Source organism: Scardinius erythrophthalmus, assembly GCF_964197995.2.
Source record: "Scardinius erythrophthalmus genome assembly, chromosome: 12".
Classification (NCBI taxonomy): Eukaryota; Metazoa; Chordata; class Actinopteri; order Cypriniformes; family Leuciscidae; genus Scardinius; species Scardinius erythrophthalmus.
The window spans coordinates 27,718,704-27,742,183 of record NC_138232.1 but is presented as its reverse complement, the minus strand read 5'-3'; the positions used below and the strand labels follow the sequence as shown (position 1 = coordinate 27,742,183).

General features: G+C 39.2%; 1 long non-coding RNA gene across 1 annotated transcript; it reads right to left on the bottom strand.

Annotated features, from left to right (window-relative positions):
- Positions 1-21,976: 21,976 nt before the first annotated feature.
- Positions 21,977-23,215, bottom strand: LOC308699700. Its single transcript, XR_014031211.1, has 2 exons — positions 23,133-23,215; positions 21,977-22,330 (listed from the first exon to the last, which is right to left on the bottom strand). It is a non-coding gene; the product is annotated as an uncharacterized lncRNA (long non-coding RNA).
- Between the last annotated feature and the right edge of the window lie 265 nt (positions 23,216-23,480).

Genomic DNA, 23,480 nt, shown 5'->3' with positions numbered 1-23,480 from the left:
TATATATATATATACATACATATATATATATATATATATATATATATATATATATATAAAGTGGTTCAACTGTTGACTTTTTGGTTACCAACATGCGATTTTATATAGTTATATATCTTTATTATGTACATAAATGGACCATGGTGAACATATTAAGACAGGTATTCAACCCTGTTTTTTTTAAGCAGTTGAATATATTATACAAATATTTTATGGTTTGATTTTTGAGGATAGTAAAAAATGTTATTCCCGCTTTCTGAAAACATCTTAGTGACATGGCAGCCATCCACACTGAGTCAGCCCTGCAAACCTGTTAGTAGGTAAATGGAGGTTGTAGTGTTTTCTTGGCAAAGAGAGATTGCACAAAGTATAAAATGAACGGATGCCCACAGTAAAATACATATAATTATATATATTATAATTTTTTATATATATATATATATATATATGATTAATGATGAAGTTTTATTTTCCTTTACATTTTTGTTTATTAGGCTATAAAAAGAAAAGTATCCAATTAAAATATATTTAATTGATTACAAAAACTGCCTTCCGAGGCATTGATTTATAGGGCCCTATTTTAACGATCTGAAACGCATATAAATGACTCTTGCGCCCGACGCAAATCTAAAATGGGTTGGTCTGAAGTAGCTTCATTATTCATAGGTGTGGTTTGGGCGTAACGTGAAATAAACCAATCAGAGTGACATTTCACATTCCCTTTAAGAGCAGGCACGCTTGTTCTATAGCGGATTGCTATTATAACTGCGGATTTGCCAGGCGCACGCCAGGAGCGGTTCATAGCCGAGGAGACCGACGTTCTCATCAGGGCCGTAAAAGACAGAGAAGTGACATTGTATGGGGATAGAGAAACCCACCCAAATTAACTTCGGTTAACAGGCGTATGATCATTTGGGTAAATGTGTAAGCTAGATTTATGCTTTTATAATAAACTGTCTATCTATCTATCTATCTATCTATCTATCTATCTATCTATCTATCGTAATAATGTATGATTTGCAAAAATGCCAACTGCTGCTTCTGTGTAGATGAGAGAATCAAAGTGTATGCGCGTTGTGCACACTGCACTACACACTACATTGATTATGGCCAAGCATGCGACCTTAAAATAGCATATGAATATCATGCGCAACGCCCCACTGACTTTAGACTAGGTTTGGCGGAATTGTTTTCTAAACCTGCAAAATAGCATCAGGAAACGTTTGCGCCGGAACACGCCTCCTCTCTTCGCTGAACCGCCCCGGGGAGCGCAAGTGTATTTCCTAGTTTCCTATGCTGCGTTCCAGTCCACTTTTAGACACGCACTTGCGAACTTCCCTAAGCACTTCCCCTCGGGGGAATCCCTGCCGCCATTTTGAAGTGCGTTCCACTTCATGAAGTGGACGAGGGAAGTTTATATGGACAGACCCTCGCTCCCTCGATTTTGACTGACGAGTCTACTTCATACTCACACAGCAAAGGAGTCCGTGGCGGACCCGCCCTCAAGCCGCCAGATCCGCCTGACTGTAATGCTGCGTTCCAGGCAGGTTTTTGAGCACGTAAATCACGACTTCAAACCACGACTCACGACTTTGTAGCATTCCAGTCCAGTCACGCCAAACTACCTAACTACTAAACTACCTAGTTTACGTCACCTTAACATTTCCATGTGGCAATACACTTTCACGACATACTTATTGTTTCAGACACATAACATTGTAATACATAATCGTGTGTGTATTATTATCATTATTATTATATTATTATTAATTTGACTGCAACGTTATATTGTTCTAAAGTATATTCTCACAGTGTACCGTCCGCCTGCAGCAGAAACACTGCATCTGTAGGGGCTGCCATTGTTGTTTTGTATGGTTTCGCGGGCTATGTGACGTCAGTATGGAACGCCGTTGGGGACAATACCTATTATATGCAACGCGTGAAATTTGGACGCATTAACACGCACAGTTTGTACGCGTCTTTTTGGTTACGTTTAAACGCGAACGTTTTGTACGTCTAAACGCAAAGTTTTTTGTCATGTTATTTAAAGACACGATCGTTTGTATCGCCTTAACGCAACATTTTTGGCCGTGTATTTTTTGTTACGTGTTTCTAGACGAACGTTTTCGTCGTGTAAACATGACGTTTTTGAATGTGTAATATTTTTGAGTCTTATTTGATGTGCGACATACAAATTTTTCTGTTTTAGTTAAACTGGTGATAATTTAGAGTCAATGATTAAATACATTCAATGACTGCATGAATTAACATTATATTCTTTTGTAACGTTAAAGGAATTTGTCCTGTAGGTAAAGTGAGTGGTCTCTGTGATCCATCGACCATATTTCCCCTCTGGTTAATACATTCGAGGTGTCTATTTGGACCACTGCAAATAGCCTACTTGTTGGCAGAACTAATTACACTAGGCCAGTCTACCCTATATGTGGAAAAAGTCACCTCTTTAGTCAGCGGTTTCTGTGGCGTAACGTGTAAAGGGAGACCGGGGTTCTATTCCCACTGACAGCGCTTTTTTTATAACTTTACAGTTATTAAACGCATTTGTTTTCAATAAAAATGATTTGACTTAAAATTCATTTTAATTTATAAAAGTTACATTTAGGGTAAGGTTAGGGGTAGCTCTAGGTCTTTAATATCTCAATAAGTTGCCATGATTTTAATATTGTTTTATAAATCTAATGATCTACTGTCAGTTATATCGCAGGATGTTTAATGCACAAAAATACTGATGAGCAAATAGTAACGTTATCTGTCACTATTTATAAGTAAATAGCATCTAAATGTCTACTGAATCCACAACTGTTGCTATTTACACTTAGTCAGGGGGCCAAAACTGATATTAAAACTTTGTTGGACACTTTTTGGTACAAGTATACAACCTATCCAGTATTAATATTTAACCCCTCAACATGTGTTCTAGCCAGGTTGTCAGCTTAGAAAATGTTTTTTTTTGTCCATTTTAACACTATATTCTTAAAAGTGGTAAAAGCGGATTTTTTTCCCAAAGTGCTTCCATTTTCTTCCATGTTACCTATTGTAATTTTGGGCAAATGTGCAATATAATCCAACTTATGTGCAAGCATGATCATTAAAAAATAATAATCAATAAATACCACAAGAGTATCACACCACAAGGGGCACTGTTGTGTCAGCACAGCTGTGATTTGGCAGCAGATCCAGAGAAGATGATCACAGCAGGTGTCAACAGTACAGTCTGAACAAAACTTTATAAAGGAGTGAATCACACAATCACACAACAGATTAACTTGATCTATTTGTCTACACAAACATTTACCTCAAGATTCTACCATTCTACCATCAAATGTTGCCAGAAACAGGTAAGCTAAACTGTTTTCCAACTAGCTATATACTTACCAGACATACACTCACCTAAAGGATTATTAGGAACACCATACTAATACTGTGTTTGACCCCCTTTCACCTTCAGAACTGCCTTAATTCTACGTGGCATTGATTCAACAAGGTGCTGAAAGCATTCTTTTAAAAATGTTGGCCCATATTGATAGGATAGCATCTTGCAGTTGATGGAGATTTGTGGGATGCACATCCAGGGCACGAAGCTCCCATTCCACCACATCCTAAAGATGCTCTATTGCAGAGGTTCTCAATCCTGGTCCTGGGGACCCACAGCTCTGCACATTTTATATGTCTCCTTTATCTGACACACCCAGTTCAGTTCATAGAGCTCTTTCCTAACGAGATGATGATCTGAATCAGGTGTGTTAAATGAGGGAGACATACAAACTGTGCAGAGCTGTGGGTCCCCAGGACCAGGATTGGGAACCACTGCTCTATTGGGTTGAGATCTGGTGACTGTGGGGGCCATTTTAGTACAGTGAACTCATTGTCATGTTCAAGAAACCAATTTGAAATGATTCGAGCTTTGTGACATGGTGCATTTTCCTGCTGGAAGTAGCCATCAGAGGATGGGTTCATGGTGGTCATAAAGGGATGGACATGGTCAGAAACAATGCTCAGGTAGGCCGGGGCATTTAAACGATGCCCAATTGGCACTAAGGGGCCTAAAGTGTGCCAAGAAAACATCCTTCACACCATTACACCACCACCAGCCTGCACAGTGGTAACAAGGCTTGATGGATCCATGTTCTCATTCTGTTTACGCCAAATTCTGACTCTACCATCTGAATGTCTCAACAGAAATCGAGACTCATCAGACCAGGCAACATTTTTCCAGTCTTTAACTGTCCAATTTTGGTGAGCTTGTGCAAATTGTAGCCTCTTTTTCTTATTTGTAGTGGAGATGAGTGGTACCCAGTGGGGTCTTCTGCTGTTGTAGCCCATCCGCCTCAAGGTTGTGCGTGTTGTGGCTTCACAAATGCTTTGCTGCATACCTCGGTTGTAACGAGTGGTTATTTCAGTCAAAGTTGCTCTTCTATCAGCTTGAATCAGTCGGCCCATTCTTCTTTGACCTCTAGCATCAACAAGGCATTTTCGCCCACAGGACTGCCGCATACTGGATGTTTTTCCCTTTTCACACCATTCTTTGTAAACCCTAGAAATGGTTGTGCGTGAAAATCCCAGTAACTGAGCAGATTGTGAAATACTCAGACCGGCCCGTCTGGCACCAACAACCATGCCACGCTCAAAATTGCTTAAATCGCCTTTCTTTCCCATTCTGACATTCAGTTTGGAGTTCAGGAGATTGTCTTGACCAGGACCACACCCCTAAATGCATTGAAGCAACTGCCATGTGATTGGTTGATTAGATAATTGCATTAATGAGAAATTGAACAGGTGTTCCTAATAATCCTTTAGGTGAGTGTATAGCTAGGCTAATTTACTTTCATAATTACTAGCTTACTTACTAATAGGTAAATTAAGTTTTGTGCAGATGTGTAATGGAAATATTATGTTTTTAATTTATTTGCTGCACAGCAGCCTATTTTACAGTCTGCTATAGCTAATGAGTTTGTTAGATAGAAAAGCCCTCAGCTTATGTCAGAGGACATTGTAGTGATCCACTCAGAAACCAATCAGACTAGTGTAGTGAAAAAATTATTTGCCTTCAGATGAGATAACATGGATCCAGAGGGAGCTGTAAGCCTAGCGTCCAAAGAAAAACAAATAGGAAGAGATATTGATTGGGAAAAATGTTTCATTTGTCAAGACAAATATGGAAAATACAGCCAAGATAAAGCCCTTTAATTGAAGTGATTTTTCAGGAAGTGGTGTCTTTGTGCTCTTTCTGGAGATTATTGTAGTATAATATTGTGCAATATTTTTGCAATATAATAGACACACACCATTATTTGCATTGCGCTTAGCTTGACCTTGCTTATTCAATCCATTCAGTCTCAAAGGGATGAGACTGACAACCTGAGAGTCAACCTGAGAGCCACTGCTTTGATGGGGAAAAACATACCTTTGCCATACGACTATTACATAGTTATTACTACTAACTAGTTACTAACCCCTAACCCTAAAGAAGTGAGAGAGCAGTTTTGTTAGGATGGAATTAATAACTATAGTGATATGTGAATTAAATATAATTTGTGTTACAACCTGGTAGTGTTGCTTTCGTCAACGAAAATTATGACGAAATATTGTCGTCAACGAACCGTTTTCACCTGACGAAAACGAGACGAGACGAGACGAGACGTAAATGCATGGTCATGTGACGATGACTAAAATACATGTATGATGCATTATCGTTGACGAATAAAAACGAGACTAAATGTGGCTTACAAAATAAAAACTATGCTAAAATGTCTCCTCATTTTCGTTGACCAAAACGAGACGAGACGAAATGTTAACGTCACGACGAATGAGAGAGTTGTGCGTAAACCCATAGCTTTGTCGGCTTTAAATTCTGTTTTGCGATCTGGTCACCCGATTATCAGCGAATTTAACAATATTATTCCATTAGTTTTTCTATTAAAATGTCTCATTGATATATTTGACACATTCATAATCATTACTTTTGCCGGTTCTTTGTGACAGCTGTTATGTGCGTTATGGCAGCGTCTCTGGTTACATGAACGCGTCATCGCATCAGCACCAGAACATGGAGATTTTATTTTAGAGAATAATCGCACAACCTATTCGATATTCTATAATTAAATAAACTAATCGAATATCCAAAAATCGTGACTCATCCCTGCATGGAATCTCTTGTTTCTTTTCCCAAATCTTCACTCACGTCTCACCCATTTTCTAAAGGGATTATACACGTTTCTTCATTGGTTCGCTTTTAATTAGGCCTATTATATTCGTATTCTTTACTGTGGTAAAGTATAGCATACATTTGTACTGGCATGTCAAATTCTTTTTAACACAGTTTGTGTTTCTTATATTAGACATAGGGCGCGTCAAGTTTAGTTGTAAAGCGCGTTTCACACGCGCGGGTGATTTTTAGTTTCACTTTCTCTGGCAGCGCAATCTCAAACATAGCCTAAATATTTTGCCCATGTGGAGGATAAAATTCGCTATTCAGACCAATTTACATCAAGTAGAAAACACGAAGAGTAGATATCATAAAGAGATCGATGGTCTCTTTTCTGCTCGAGTCCCACATCCGGCTCAGAGCGCAGAGTGGTTGGTTATATTCTGCTATATCACGCGTCTTTGTGTGGAAATATAAAACGAGTTTTTATTTTTTTAAATAACCCCCCAACCACCGCCGGTAGTTGGTCCATTACCGCGGTGGTAAAAAAACTGCCACCGTCACAGCCCTAAATATACTAAATAGGCTATAGGCTAATAAGATAACCTTGTTTTGAAATTCTATATTGACTGGGTTAAATAGAATTGCATTACTAAAAATAGACTAAAATACAATTTTCATTGACTAAAACTAGACTAAAATGTCATGAGTTTTCGTCGACTAAAACTAGACTAAAATGTCATCAGTTTTCGTTGACTAAAACTAGACTAAAATGTCATCAGTTTTCGTCGACTAAAACTTGACTAGACTAAAAAGAGTATGAACGTGACTAAAACTAATAAAAACTAAAACGACAGCTTGACACAAAGACTAGACTAAAACTAAAATTAAAACAGGCTGCCAAAAACAACACTACAACCTGGTACACTAATTAAGTCAAATAGCACCATAGACCATCATCTACAGTTCTAAATTTCCGCCTTGACATTAAAGTATTATAACTTGTGCAGCATTGCACTGTCTCTCCCTACAAGCTTTAAACTTGGCTTGACTCATTCCCATAGATATGGGTACTGATTGATAGAGGTTTTGGGATACTAGGTTATGTTTCCAAGCTGATATTCACTTTGAAAACTGGTTCTCTTTAGGCGGAGATTGTTTTTTTCATGTTCTAATTCTGTTGTCTCTTACACTGTACAATAAATGTTCATTCTGACACTTCAACATACATCCCATGAGTGTTGGCTTTCATTTGATACCATTTTTATGAATATGGTCCTTGTGGTTGTGGAGATATTCAACATTTACTGTTGGCATGTTGTGTTGAGCAGGAAACCCAAAAATTGGCCTGAAATTGCTTGTACAAGTATACTTATAACAAAAACAAAAAATCAGCTTGACAACCACCCTAATATCTTACCTATGGGTGTCTTCTAACTAAAAAAATTGGGTGACAGCTTGTACCAAAACATGTCCGCAAAAGTCTTAACGGAAGCCCTTTTCAGAATTGGCCCCCTGACTAACTTGGACTTGGACTGGCTGCCCCACAGTTTACGTGGTCCGCCTGCTGTAGTGATTCTGTAATGTTTATGTGTAGTATGATTGTGTCTGTGTTTAAATGTTGAATAAAGATTTGTAAATTGTCATAGGCTACTGGTGCTTTGTTTTCTGCTTTTGTATTTGCCTTATTGTTATAATATAATTGTTAAATTTGTGATTGTTACAATATATTGTTGTTATTAGATTATTTTTATCTAACATATACAGTACACATACAGTATATGTGTATTAATTATTTCCAGTCAAACTGACATCAAGGAGCATTCCAGAGTCTCTCATACCAGATTGATGCTGGCCCACTCGGAGATTACTCCAGTCATTTTGAAAAAACAAAACAATAGCCACAGTATTTAGTATTTAGCCTTTGCTAACTTTATTGTATTTATTAAAGTTGAATGATTTATGGCATTTATTGGCACTATTATGTATAATTATTGACACCCTGGCTATGGCCGTATCCAGTGTTGTATGTTGTATACATATGTTAACATATGTTATGTGTATATAGCCTGTTATAAGAGGATGCCAACTGAACGCAGTCTGTAAAAGTTCTTTGACAGTTTAATAAAAAAATTCTAAGAGCCATCGTAGAGAGCAATCCACTTTTCCACGTTACCGGAGACAAAAAACCTGCATGAGTACAAACGGGATGAGATGCCACAGCACTGACATCACAACCAACGTATAAATGCATCATTGACTCTAAAGTTTTACGCTTGCCTATGTACATGCCAACGTAAAATTACGATCTCATTCACGAACAAATGTTACGTGTGACGTTTGCGTAGGTATTTGCTTACCTAACAGCACATCATCCCTCACGGAAAGAAATGTCGTCTGATGTTTATATATGTATACAGCAACGTACCATTGCATCACAAATGCAAATGAAATCCTAAATAGAGCAACGCTATTGGCTGTTGTGCGGTCTGACGCGACACCCGAACATATACTTCGTATTTACGCGTACAAACTTTGCGTGTTAATGCGTCCAAATTTCACGCGTTGCATATAATAAGTATTGTCCCCAACGGCGTTCCATAGTGCACCTAAGCGAGTGACGTCATTCCTTATGGTACGCAGCATGTATCCATGGCAACGCTCAGCTGTAGTGACAGTTATACGCTGATTTCACGCAGCCGTTATTTTGAAATCGAAAGCGAGGCTCCGGTGGGAAGAAAACCGGAAGTGTCGCCTTTAATCACAGGAGAGTCGTGAATGCGATGGCGTATTGTTGTGTTTAATGATGTTGTGTCAATTCTAAAACTGTACATACATTTCTTTCATACTTTAGACTATATATAGTGAAATTCATTTATAAATAAAATATTTTTTTTATATAATTCAGAAAGTAAAAAAAGAAGCAGGAATGAACTATATACATATCCTATATTGGATATTAACATCCAAAAGTGTAAATCGCGGCAGCAGCTTCAGGTTGGTAGTCCAAAGGCATTGTTGTTTATCTTTACTTCCGGGGTTTTTCCCACCGGAGCCTCGCTTTCGATTTCAAAATGGCGGCTGCGTGAAATCAGCGTATAGAGAGCCTAAGTCCCGCCCCTCCGCTTCCGGCTCATGGGACCTTAGTTCGGAAAAAATATGTATGGAAGTCAATGGCGAGAGATAACTTATCTTTTTATTCCGTCTGAACTGTGCCCTGAACTACACATATGATGTTTGTAAATTTAAAAGGTAATTATGAAAGTCAAGAAAGTCGCAGTTTGTCATAAAACAGAAGAGTAACGTTTAGTTTTATGTGAAAATCGCTCAATGAACTACATCTCTCGTCTCGCACTATGTACGTCACAAGATCCGTTGCTTGTATGTGTGTATTCTGGCTCAAAACACTCAGGCATGACGGCGTTACGTTACGATTATAATGTAAGACTATAGAAAAAATGACAGCCGTTAGCTTCAGTAAAGTTAGCTTCATTCATTGAGAGAAAAGGTATGACGTCGCATGTGCGCCTTCTGGGTTTGTAGTCTTTGTAATTACGTATTTTCACAGTCTTATACCTCAACAGTTTTACATCAAACTGCGACTTTCTTGACTTTAAAATGTATCTTTTAAATTGACAAACATCATATGTGTAAATCAGGGCACAATTCAAACGAGATCAAAATATTTGTTGTCTCTCGCCATTGACTACCATACAATATTTTTCCGAAATAAGGTCCCATGGTGGTCGACCGGAAGGGGAGGGACTTAGGCTCTCTATAACGGTCCTCCTCAGACGCAGCCTTGTGTTTTCTCTTTCGTCTGTCTAAAAGGTATTTTTAATTTTTAAATTAGTATACATTAGTTACCGTAACCACTGTCCATCTTTAAATTATATGAAAATGTTACCTTTTAAAACGTTTGCTTAAGTTGTCTGCCGTGTACCGCTGCTAACCGTATGCTAACACTACGAAGCTAACGTTAATGTTATGATGAGATGAGACGACGTTATTTTTAACATATATGGATATATTATATAGACATATACAATCATAATACTACTGAATGTGTTTATTTTGTTGTTTTAGGTAGATGCCAAGGGGAAGAATTGCTGGACTAACCCCACAGCTGACGGACACACACACACACACACACACACACACACACACACACACACACACACACAGCTGCCAGCGCGTTTGAAGACACACACACAGCACAACACCTTTGTTCAAATAAAATACATTTACTTTGTTCCTTACAACGTGTGTGTTTTCTTTGGTTAGCCAGGAGTAAAATAAAATAAAATGATATTCAGGGGACTAAACGCGAAAGTCCCCTAAACGTTCCGAATGGCCGCTGGTGGTCCTGTGAATGTCCTCTTGAACGTACGGAGGACGTCTTCGCGAACGTCCGCGGGACATCAAGCGGACTCCACATGGGGACGTTCGGGGGGACGTTCGCACAGGCCATTTAGGGGACGTTCTGGGGACCTTTTTTTGTTAGCTGGGTTAGACTTTGTGTGAGAGCACTTTGTGGACTAACTCTCGACGCGTTTGAAACGTCAACACCACTAGCACACGGGCTAGCTCACGGATCCCGCTAAACATGGCTGTGTCTTTGGTGCACTTCACCGCCTTCTTTCAGGGAGAGGACAAAATCGTTGAAGTTGGTGAAAACCACGGGTAAGTCAACTTTACGGGGTGACGTCACATAGGCGACATGTAGTCTTTCTCGTTATGTCTTTTCCACAACTGCTAGCTGAAGAATCATACCATATACTGTCAAACTCGTAACATGAAAAGTTATATAAAAAATTCACAGACAACATATGTTCCCATTCATGGCACAATTCAAACGGGACCAGAAAATAATTATTTTCTCCCATTCACTTGCATTGACGGTTTTTCAACTTTGAGGTCCAGCGGGGTTTTACGGAAGGGGCGGGACTTACCAGCTCTATTTCGCCTGGCTCCGCAGCGCGAGTCTCCGCAGACTGCGCGCGCACCTCCGCAAACGGACGAGGCGTTTATACTTGACGCGCTCGCCGTTGTACTATTCTGTGAAACGATAGGGGGCGACTAATTGTCCTCTAAATCATAGATATCATATAAAGGCTAGATGTCTCGTCCGCGCTGCTGGCCAATGGAGGTCGACGTCCGCACACGGCGGCCATCTTACCACAGGGTGCTCGCTCACTCATAACATGGTGCATGTACTTTTAAATAACCATAACTTGCTCAATTTTCTACCGATTTTCAAACGGTTTGGTTTGTTATAAACGTCAGATATGTAGCTATGAAACTGCATACATATGAATAATTATACAAATGGACTTCCATATGAAAGAATTATAGCCACGGTAATGACGTTTGTAAGAAACCAAACCGTTTGTAAATCCGTCAAGATTTCAGCGAGATAAGAGGATTTGTGTGCGTGCTGCTCACTCACCTTAATTCACAGAGCCCTGTGGTAAGATGGCCGCCGGTGATGCCGGAAGTGACTCCGCCTTAAGACATCTAGCCATGATATCTATGCTCTAAACCATCAGGAATCAGCAGTGAGAAGAAAGCTATACACGTGACAATGTTTATTTTAGTACACCACCACCATGCCACACTACAAAAAGAATCGTGTAAAACCCAGTAAACCCTGAGATTATTACTCGTTACAATAAAACAAAATATATGGATATGAGAATGTGTATACAATATAACTAAATTAACAATCTCTAACATATTTTCTAATTTCACTAAACATTTCATTAGGTTTCGTGAACATTATTAAACATGGACCTTTATGTTCTCTAAAAATACTTTTTATGCTATTGAATGCTATTTTTTTAAATGTAAGCAACTAATTTAGACGTGCAAACTGGGTGCAGGTGTGGTGAGAAGTTCGAGCTCGGCCAGATTCGGCTCGAAGTCGTTCATCTTCGGATGCGGCGCCACGCGCGTTGTTACAAAATCTGCCGTGCACACCGCCAGGCGAAATGGGCCCTTGCGCACCCAACGCGCGCGACCGCCCACACCGCGATTACGTCATTTTTGCCGCGCGCACCTTCGCACTTGTGCGGACGCGTCGAGTATAAACCAGGCTTACCCCGGATTTCCACCAACTGCGGAACGGCTGCGGATCGGCTCCGCTGCGTGTCGGCTCCGTGCTCCGCTTTCCTTCAATACCCACCAGGTCCGGATTTGTTGTGGAACGGCTGCGGCCATGACTGACAGCTGAAGTCACGAGGACCCACGAGATCTCACAAATTCACGTATGATCACGCGATATAAGTGCTGAATTGCTGCGGAGCTCTCCGGCATCCTGCAAAAATAGAAGCTCTGCGTTTCTGCTCCGGAGGGCTGCGGATTGCCGGAGTCGGAACGCAGCCGTTCCGCAGTCAGTGAAAATACACACATTGACTTTAATGGAAACCTATTGACTCCGCCACCGTTCCGGAGCGGATCCGCAGCCGTTCCGCAGTTGGTGGAAAACAGGGGTCAAGCCTTGTTTATACTTTCGCCTGGCTCCGCAGCGCGAGTCTCCGCAGACTGCGCGCGCCTCCCCAAACGGACGAGGCGTTTATACTTGACACGCTCGCCGTTGTACTATTCTTTGAAACGACAGGGGGCGATTTGAGTAATTGTCCTCTAAACCATCAGGAATCAGCGGTGAGAAGAAGAAAGCTATACACACGTGACAATGTTTATTTTAGTACACCACCACACTTCAAAAAGAATCGTGTAAAACCCAGTAAACCCTGAGATCATTACTCGTGACAATAAAACAAAATATAATGGATATGAGAATGTGTATACAACATAACTAAATTAACGATCTCTTACATATTTTCTAATTTCACGAAACATTTCATTGAGTTTCGTGAACATTTTTATTAAACATGGACCTTTATGTTCATTAAAAATACTTTTTATGCTATTGTATGCTAATTTTTTAAATATAAGCAACTCATTTAGACGTGCAAACTGGGTGCCCATGTGGTGAGAAGTTCGAGCTCGGACAGATCCGGCTCGAAGTCATTCATCTTCGGATGCGGCGCCGCGCGCGTTGTTACAAAAAATGTCGTGCACACCGCCAGGCGAAATTGGTGCTGAGTCCCAATTCGCATACTATCCGTCCTAAATAGTATGCGAAACTAGAATTAGTACGTCCCAAATCGTAGCATGTTGAAATGAGTATTCCAAAGATACCCGGATGGTCTACTATTTCCGGTTAGAATTCGAAGTGCAGATCAATGCACACTCTAACGGCTAATACTGCCCACAACCCATTGCGTGCGGGAGGGAGGAGCTTTGCGGTGATGATGGTGATGTAAACCTCGCAGTCGGATGCAGCAACGGAGATGCGCCCTCAGTTTTTAAGTGTAAGAATTCAAACGTTTAACCCTAATTAAAGTTATATTTTATTGTCTCGTAATATTAATGGGTTTATGTTGTGCCAAAACAGTACCGTGTTTATCTTGTAGGGACCGATGAAGATACCGAGCGCCTCATTGCAGGCTACAAAACAATAAATAAAAAGGCTCTAGTCATGCAAGTGTCTTTTTTTATGTATTTCTTTTGATGTTTCTGTCTGACTTATTTGTAGTAATACTGTGGCTGTACATATGTTAACTTTATCAGTCCAACCAAAGAAACATGGTTACTACACTTTTACTATAGTAAAAGCATATGGTTCATTTTCATCTGGGTATTTTTAAGTATTATACATAAGTATAAGTTTAAGTATAAAATACGTTAAACAATAGTTACACTATAAACTTTAAATATTTTAACTCAGAAAATATGTAGCGCTAGCTTTCGTTACACACATTTGCACATGAACGTCAGAACCAGCCGCCTTAACGCCGGTTTCACACCGCAAGCGTCAGCGGCGCGTGAGCAGCACGTATTTTTTTCGGCGTCCATGTTATTCAATAGCTGTGTCCCAATGTTGAAGGCTGCATCCTTCGAAGGACGCAGACTTCAAGGATGCAGCCTATGCGTCCTCTGAAGGACGCACCATGTAGCCTTCCTAGGATTTCCTAATTGTGCAACCAGGCAGGCATGTACTGGCCATCGGGACTACCGGGAGATTCCCGGTGGGCCGACGTGCTTTTTGGGCCGATGCATCTCATATGTAGGCTATATAAAAAAAAATTGTTTGTTTGTTTGTTTTGGCTACTTAATGGCCCATAAAACTAGTACATCGGCGGCCCATTCGTTTTGTTTTGTTTCGCTTAATTGGCGGCGCTGGTTGCCGGTGTAATGCATTGGTCAAAAAAAGGCAGCGTTAGTTTTTTTTCCGGACACACCGGCCCATGGAACACGTAGGCCCATTGGTTCTTTTCTTGATTGACACTGAGCTGGGCCAATCACATCTTTAAACGCCTCCTTTGGGTCTGTGTCAGTGTGTATCTATCTGTCAAAATATAGTCTGAGAGATGGAGAAAAAACACAAGGAATGTGCAGAGAAATTGCGTAAAAAATAGATACAGAACGCTGTAAAATGTGTCAAAATTAGGGGTGTAACGACACGTATTCGTATTGGACCGTTCGGTACGCATTTTCAAACCGAACGAACGTTGGACCATTTTTCCTGCCGACCAAAATTTAGTTATTTCAAATGTAGGCGCGTTGCGCGTGGCAAGCGCGCTCATAATGTAAGGCCGGTGACACACTGGATGCGTGGCGTAAGAGACGCCGGCGCGACCACAACATTGCCCAACATCATGGCAAAAGTAATGCAAGCGGAACGAAACTGCTCGTTATTGTGTGGTTGAAGGACCGTTAATCAGTTTGGACCAATGCAGCGCGAGCCGATCGTGATCATGCGACACTGTTACTACACAGCGCTAATAAGAGATCCAGTAAAGATAGCATTTGAATTCGCCACAGAAGTAATAACATCGCTGCGAGATCTAGTGAGAAACATTCACATTTCTCCGTTATTAATGGAACAAACAGCGCTGACGTGGAAACCAGGAAGAAACATTGTGCCATGAATGAACTATCCAGTGTTGTCCACAGATCAGCAACATTCACCATGAATTTACTGTAGTAACACTAACTGCAACCATGCATGGAAGTTTGGTTTGAATAGTAGGCTATAATGCCTCAAGTAACATTGCGTCGGTTTTATTTTGACATTATGAATACAATTGCTGCCCTCAAATGTTAATCTGAACTAAAATAAACCTTTATTTATAACTACTACAATATTGCATTTAATTTTTTCCAAGGAGCTGTTTTGTTTTATATGCTCCTAAGAAGAGTCAATTATAACTCCAGAATTGCTCAAAGTAAAAAAAAAATATTGTACTTTATGATGTTAGTTTTAATAAAAAAAATAAAAGAATAAAAAAAATTACATCTTTTTGCTGTATCAAAAACGTACCGAACCGAACCGTGACGTGTATCATATCGAACCGAACCGTGACACAAGTGTATCGTATCGTATCGAACCGAACCGTGACAAAAGTGTATCGTATTGTATCGTATCGAACCTTGAATTTTGTGAACCGTTACACCCCTAGTCAAAATATGTTTTCTGCAGCAACAGGACCTTAATCAGCTCCAGTGGCTGATGATGATAGTGGAGGATCAGGAGAGAGAGAGAAAGTGTAGAGCCTGCGGTAAGCAGAACTACTTTCAAAACACTTGGATATGTCATGAGTGTAGGAACCCATTACCCAGTTACGCATTATTTCCACATCTGCATAATTGACGATTACCAATAGGCTACTGCAATTTACTAGAAATTTAATGAGACTCGTTTGTAAATCATGTTTTCCGCCAAAATAACTGTACAATTTCCGTCAAAATAAAACATCATGTAAATTGAAATTAGTGAAACATGAAATTAGTACAAAAACTAATCATGAAAGGTTCCTTTATTTTTCAGTGCATTTGTTTTACAATTTATGGCTATTATATCATTGGATTAATATTTAACTTATTATGTAGTAGTGTAATCTAGACAGAAACTGTAACTAAAAGAGGTTTGAATTTTTCTTTGCTTAATTTGCACACTGAATATGGGTTGAAGCCACTGATCTATATAGAATGACTGGATAGCTCATGACGTCATAAACAGTGAAGCCAACGCGCCGCCATATTGGTATTCCCTAGTAAGCTCACGCGTTCTATTGAATCAATAGGAAATTTTATGATTTGACTGAGAAAACATTGCCTAACGAGACACAGTTTTTAAATCTAAAGTCTCCCTGTATATTCTCACAACGCAAACATCCTAAGCATTTAAATGGGTATTTGTTTAAAGTCGGGAAATTTTTCCTGCTTATTAAAAAACGGCAATTTCTTTGCAAAAGGAATAAAAAGCTGTACGAGAACACTAGTCGGCCTTCACTGAAGAGCTATCTTCACAGGTAAGAAAAACAGTTAGATAATATTAATTAAATAGTGAATGCTAAAGACCTATATTTTTGTGAATTGGTGAATATTCAGGTGAATATTGTTTCGTGGCCACGAATTAATAATACCTCAGCACGTTATCTTGTGGCCACGTTGTAATTCGTTAAATCAAAATGAGGGAGGGAATTAGTTCAACGTGTCCACGATTTATTAAAACGGGGGAACAAATAAGTCGTCGTAACAACGAATTATTTAGACCAGTGGACAGGGCGTATAAGAACAAGCAGAGAGAGAGACAGAGAGCCCCGGCCGCGCGCGCGCGCACTCTCACCGCCTTCAAACAACACGAGCGCTGTATGCTCTCTGCCTCGCTCATATCAACATAGGTCGGAAGACCGATTGTGTTTTATAGATTAGTAGTTTGTTCATATAAAGTGTTTGATTAGCAAACATGTTCAGGAAATGCATAATACAAATTGTATGGGTTAATGTAACGGTAAACGGAGTCTGGACGAAGCTCTTTTGAAGCTGTCAAATGGTGTCGCTATTGGACACTTACCGTAATTGTGATTATTGCTGCCCTGAGGTTTCTTATAGGCTGTTGACTGTTTTATCGTTGTTTTTTGAAGCAGCAGCATTACTCTTGCCTCGGAGAAAACAACACGGGCATAGCGACAATTTTGCATATAAATTAGTACTTATAGGGCTTGAATTACAACCTTTGGGCAGTTTTTCTACATCCTTTTGTGAACGTCGTTTTACACTTGTTTACTGCACAGCGGGTCATCTTAAAAGTGCCGTCGGATCTACCAATCTCTGTATAACGGGCGTTGGAGCCCTCTGCTGGTAGGGAATCGTAAGATGGCCGCTCGAACACTTCCGGTGGCTTCACTGCCTACTGGCAGTTTAGAACGTCATGAGCTATCCAGTCATTATATAGATCAGTGGTTGAAGCTTTTAATTTTGAACTCTCAAAGTGCACCAGATTAATGAATTTAACATTAAAATGCACAAAATTTTCTTATGGGGGGGCATGCCCCCAAACCCCCCTAGAGGCACACTCACCACAGCTTTACCAAAAATCCTGTGAGAAACACTGGTATTGCTATGTCAATGCAGCTTATAGCTTTTTTTTTTTTTGATTGATCACTGTGGAGAATAGTTCAATTGTGTTAATAAATTACAATTTTAACTCTCACTCATTCCTACTCACTCATTACATGGCATTAGTGGTTTTAAGGAATAGGAGTTGAACAAAAACATATTCAAGGGTGGTGTCTATGATCATATGTAGTGGGCCAGTCTGGGCCAAAATGCCAGGGCCGAATTTTTGTCCCAGTCCAGCCCTGCAACCAGGTGTTCCCGATCACCGCTCCTGGCGCCAAGCAACGGTGCGAGAGGACAGCTGCTATCCTGATCATTCATTTTGATAACTGAGTAAACAGCTATGGAGCCAGAATCGGCTATTGTCATTTTTATGTTTTATATTTAACTGGAGGACATGGTGAGCCCCGACGCTGCCGGATCATGTATTTTCGGTTTAGCTCTGTTTGAATACAAAACCCATTTTAATATAAAAAGTCCAGTATTTCTTGCGCTCGTCATCTGTAGCTGTCACGGTTGCCAGGCGACAAGAACAACCCTTCGTAGGCCAGACGGGTCCGAGCGCGTCAGATCCACCCTTTGAAATGGGACGCTGCTGTAGTTAGCAACAATTTGTTAATATTGTGACAATAAGCCTACATTTTGTTACTTTAATTTTCGGAACTGCATATTTCGTTAAGTATTCACTTACAAATGTGAAGTAACCTGAAGTACTTTTTTCCCTCACATCACAATATGATTACATTACACTACACAAAAGTATATAATGTAACAACTAGATATTACTGTATGTTGAAAATATACAGAAGTAAAATGCAACATAGCCTACGCAGTAATGCAGTAGTAGCCTAATATAAATGCAGTAGTTATTATACTTTTTTCAGAAAGGCATCGATTGAATCAGCCCTGCAAACCTGTTGGTAGCCAACTTAGTGGATAGTGGAAATATGCACTTAAACACTCTGGAGACTGTCCCAGATGATGTTCCACCAGCAGGACGCCTTAGGGGCAGCCCATCCCGGTCCAGCAGTTCAGCTCAATAGAGTCTATCATTTTTTTCTTATTTTATGTATTGTAAAATTAAATGTTTATGTTGATTTTGATATGTTTAACGTATTTTGTAAATAGTTGGGAAAAGTACTTTAATGTAGCCTATAGAACAAATGATTTTCATTTACCAATTTTATTTGAAAAAATAAAAAGGTATAGAATTTGTTTCATGCAGAAAGTATTACTGTCATTACAAAAATAAACAATGTCCAGAACAATTCATTCTCTTTTATTTAGACAATTAAAGTTGCATAAAAATAAATGTACATAATTTTTATTTTAAAAAATCAAAAAGTGAAAAAAATTAAACAAGAATATGTAGAAAATATATTTTTCAATCATTCTCTCAAGAAGAGAAAACAGCCTGTCCATCCTCTCCCTTCTTTCCTGTGCTCTCCTCGCCTCTGCCTCACTCTGTAGTTGCATTTCTTCTCTGATCAAGTCCAAAAACCCGTCCTGTCTCGGTGCCTTCGTGCTGGTGGTGGTGCTTCTGCTGGTGTGGGTGCTAGTGCTGGTGCTGCTACTGGTGGGGCTGGTGCTGCTGCCCCTGGCTCCTTCTCACCGTGGGCACCCACTACTGAACTCGGCCCTGGTGTGTCCTCAGGGATTGAGGCGATGAGGACAGGGGGGTTGGTGCAATGCCTCTGTCCCAACACCTCATCCATGAGGACAAACCAGGGCCAAGTTTCAGCAGTGGGTTTCCCACTCACACCCTCTCCTGTCCCAGGACACTTGCAATCCTAAAGGCAGAGCAAATGAACCATGGCTTGTTAACAACAACAGGACAATATATTTCAGCAAAGATGTTCTATTACTTTTCTTTTTATATATATTTATATAGACCCATTTTTTCCTGAATTGTTCTAAAAAAGCAGAAAAGGGTACTTTTTGTACACAGAGGAGCAATCTTAAATGCATTGTTAACACTGCAAAATATGACACATCAAGACATGCATACAAAATACTTAAGAAATCATATTTCTATATACTAAAATTTGGTTAAAATCACATAGCTTGCATGACAGCACTACAAAAACACATAAAAGTGAAACCCCATTGCCTTATCTAACGTTACTGCTTTTCTTATTGTTTTGGGGATATTTAATTGAATTAATCAATCAACGATACTATTGATCAGCATTACCAAACGTGGACGTTCCACTAGAAACAAACATTGATGTATTGTTTTAATTTATTACTGTGAAGCTGCTTTGATACAACCTATGTTGTGAAAAGCACTATATAAATAAACTTGACTTGACTTGACTTTTGGGCTTTATTGGGCGAGTGATATTTCTTAAAATACACAAGTGCAAATATTACAAATAGGTCGTTAAACTAATAATGTTATTACCACAAGTTTTGCCTAAAACTACCTGATAAATGTAGCCACGCAATGGTGACGAAGGAGTTAAGAAGAAGTTTATAAGAAACTTTAACTCTGGTTTTGCTAGCTTTTTGAGTAAATGAAAACATAATACTTACATTTAAATGTGCATTTGCTGTCCACCACCGATCTCTAGTCTCGGCCGCCTTTAAAAATAAATAAATAAATGCTGTTGTCAACGGCGCGCAATGGCTTATGGGGTAGAATAGGCCGCTAAGTGTCCATTTATGTATCCTTCTTTTCACGGGGAAACGAAGGGTGCATTTGGCGTCGCTTTCATAGACATGTATAGAAAGGCTAGATGGCTCAAGGCGGAGTCAGCTGTGTCGTCACTTGGCGGCCATCTTAGGTCAGGAGACTGCGCTGCTGCTCCCTGCTGCTGTGGACGGAAGGTGAGTGACATACGCCAACTAAAATGCTTGTAACTTGCTGAATTCTCGACGGATTTACAAACGGTTTGGTTTCTTACAAACGTTATTAACGTGGCTATAATTCTGAATGCTTAAACATTTTGAACATAATTATCCATATGTATACAGTATAATAGCTACATCTCTGACGTTTATAACAAACCAAACCGTTTGAAAATCGGTAGAAAATTGAGCAAGTTATGGTTATTTAAAAGTACATGCACCATGTTATGAGTGAGCGAGCATTCTGTCGTAAGATGGCCGCCGTGTGCGGATGTCGAGCCAGCAGCGCGGACGAGACATCTAGGCTGCGTTCGAAACCGCATACTCAATGAGTAGGTACTTAATTTCAATGAGTACTTACTTAATGAGCGCTAAAAGAGTAGGTACTTTATAGCCAGATCTCGTTGAGTATGAATGAGAACCGGACATCTGCCATGTTGACGATATCATGTGACCTACGACGCGTTATCACACGCGCAACAACTTAAAAGATTTGAACGACACGTTTAATTCATCTATCTGTAAATATCATGATATTGATTAAACTTGCTCATTTTGTGGTCTTTTTGAAGAAACTGCTGCCCATTTATTTTGTGAGTACATTTAGGGTTGATTTAAGTTCTTATATTTAACCCTACTAATGTGACCCACCGTTTTATCCTTAACGATATTTATTTTTATTACGAAATCCCAAAATTGTCATCTCTTGAATATGTTGTTAATTTCTTTATTTTATATCCAAACATTTTCATCCATAAGCAAAAGTGGCTTACTGCTTTGTTTTCCTCTTTTTCTTGTTAAATTTAACTATCGTTTCATCCCTCAGGCCTATAAATAACAGAAAATGCATTTTTTTAAATGTATTATATAATTATTTAAGAAAATATATATTGATATTCAACCTTATAGGTTTTTTCCTGTGTATAAAATCTCATAATATGTTTGCAAACCCATGATATATATATATATATTATATTATATATATATATGCATGTATAAATACATACATACATATACATACATACATTTACCTCACATTTACTCGACAGCCCTACCTAGAACGGTTTTCCTCAGCGTTTGTAATGTCTGCACAAAGGGAGATTCACCTTTGGAGAAAACTGTTGATTTTATACTCGAAAAATATAAGTATCATTATTAAAAATTAATATTACCCCAGAATGAATTGCATTGCTCCCAGCCCAAAACATACAATAATAACAACGATAAATGCTGATCAATTAATTATATTACTTTTTACTGTAAATTATATAATTCAATAAAACAAACAAAATGTAATGTATATCATATGACATAGCTATGCATGAATACACTCTAGATGTGTATATAGTGAACATCTACATTTTCCTTCAAACAATAAATAAAGCATTAATTAATTGTATTTTATTTACTGACAACAATGAGAAATATTAATAAATTAGTAAAAGAATGAATCAAAGTCACCATCACACAATAAACAAATGCATATACAAGTCAACACATGAAACAAAGCTTTATTACAATCATGTATGTAGGCTACAGGCACTGAACCCCACATCCTTCTGCCATCTCAACACAGCGGTGCCCATTCTGCAGATTTATTCTGATGAATCAGCTGACCGCCAGAGGTGAGCCGTTCCCTCGTGCCTGAGGTTGTTGCGTGATGTGTTGTGCTTCACAATCTGAGGCAATAAAGGCAGGTGGAGTGATGGTGGGTCTCATGAGGGCAGGTGGAGGTTCTCATAAGGGCAGGTGGAGTGATGGAGGGTCTCATCCATGGCACCATCTCCAGGATTCAGCTCTGTGCTCTTCGTCCTCAGTGCTCACACCAGTCTGCTGACATTTCAGATCCTACAAAATGCACAAACATAACACAAAAGCAGTAATTTTAACATCACAATGTCATTTGATTTCAGTATTATTTAGATGACAAAAATGCTTTTTTCCACAAATGCCGCCATCATCTTTCTTTGCAGGTCCTGCTCCACCACAAAAGCTGTGCAGCAAATGCACAGAAATCAAGAATCAGAAAAGTGCTGTAATAGCTCTGTTTGAAATTACAATAATTAAAATAAACTACAACTTAATATTTAAATAGTTGTTGTTATCCATTTCTGTAATGTCACAAAGTCTTTGATGGCAGCATTCAGCTTCATGAGCCACTCTAACATCCAGACCAGACTCACGTTACCTCTGTGATTTATGAGCTCAACACTACATTTACATGTTGAGGTTGTTTTAACTTTTAGTTTTTATCCAATATAAATGTTCCTCAATTTATCAACTAATGGACAAATAAAATAGATAACTTATGTTTAGTTACTTTATAGATTTGTTCTACATAATAGCACACATACATCACTCAGATGCCTATTTCATATAGTAATCTGCAATTCTTATAGAAGAGTTTCTTGCCAGATATTAAATAGACATTTAGTAATTGTATTTAAGATGTATACGGTTTAAAATGTATGCAAATCCACTTTGGAGACGTATGTGTCCTTACTGGAGCTTCTCTGTTAGCTATACATAATAAAATGTGATTTACAGCAAAATCACAAATAGCCTATACAGCGTCTTTACACCTTAAACAATTCAACAGTTTACTGTACAGTAGTTCAACACATGCGATCATTTGATTTGTAATACTCACATTTGAGTCTCGTCCGTCATCCTTTCCGTCACGTTCGAGTATGACCTATCCTTCTTCTTCTTTTTTGTGACGTATCCTCTCGCGTGGCCTCCTGGGATAGAAGAGTATCCATCGGTCGAGCACTCAAAAATCTGGCTGGAAGCAGTAAGCCATCCAGGAACTTCTCGCCTACTCTTTTATGAATACTGATGTTTCGAACGTACTGCTTCCTTCACGTACTGTTTTCGCCTACTATATAGTAGGAAAGTAGGCATATTCGAACGCACTTAAGTCCGAATCTCGCGATAATTAGTACGTCACCCAGGTAATTCTCGCCTACTCTTTTGGATTCGTACATACTTTTTCGCT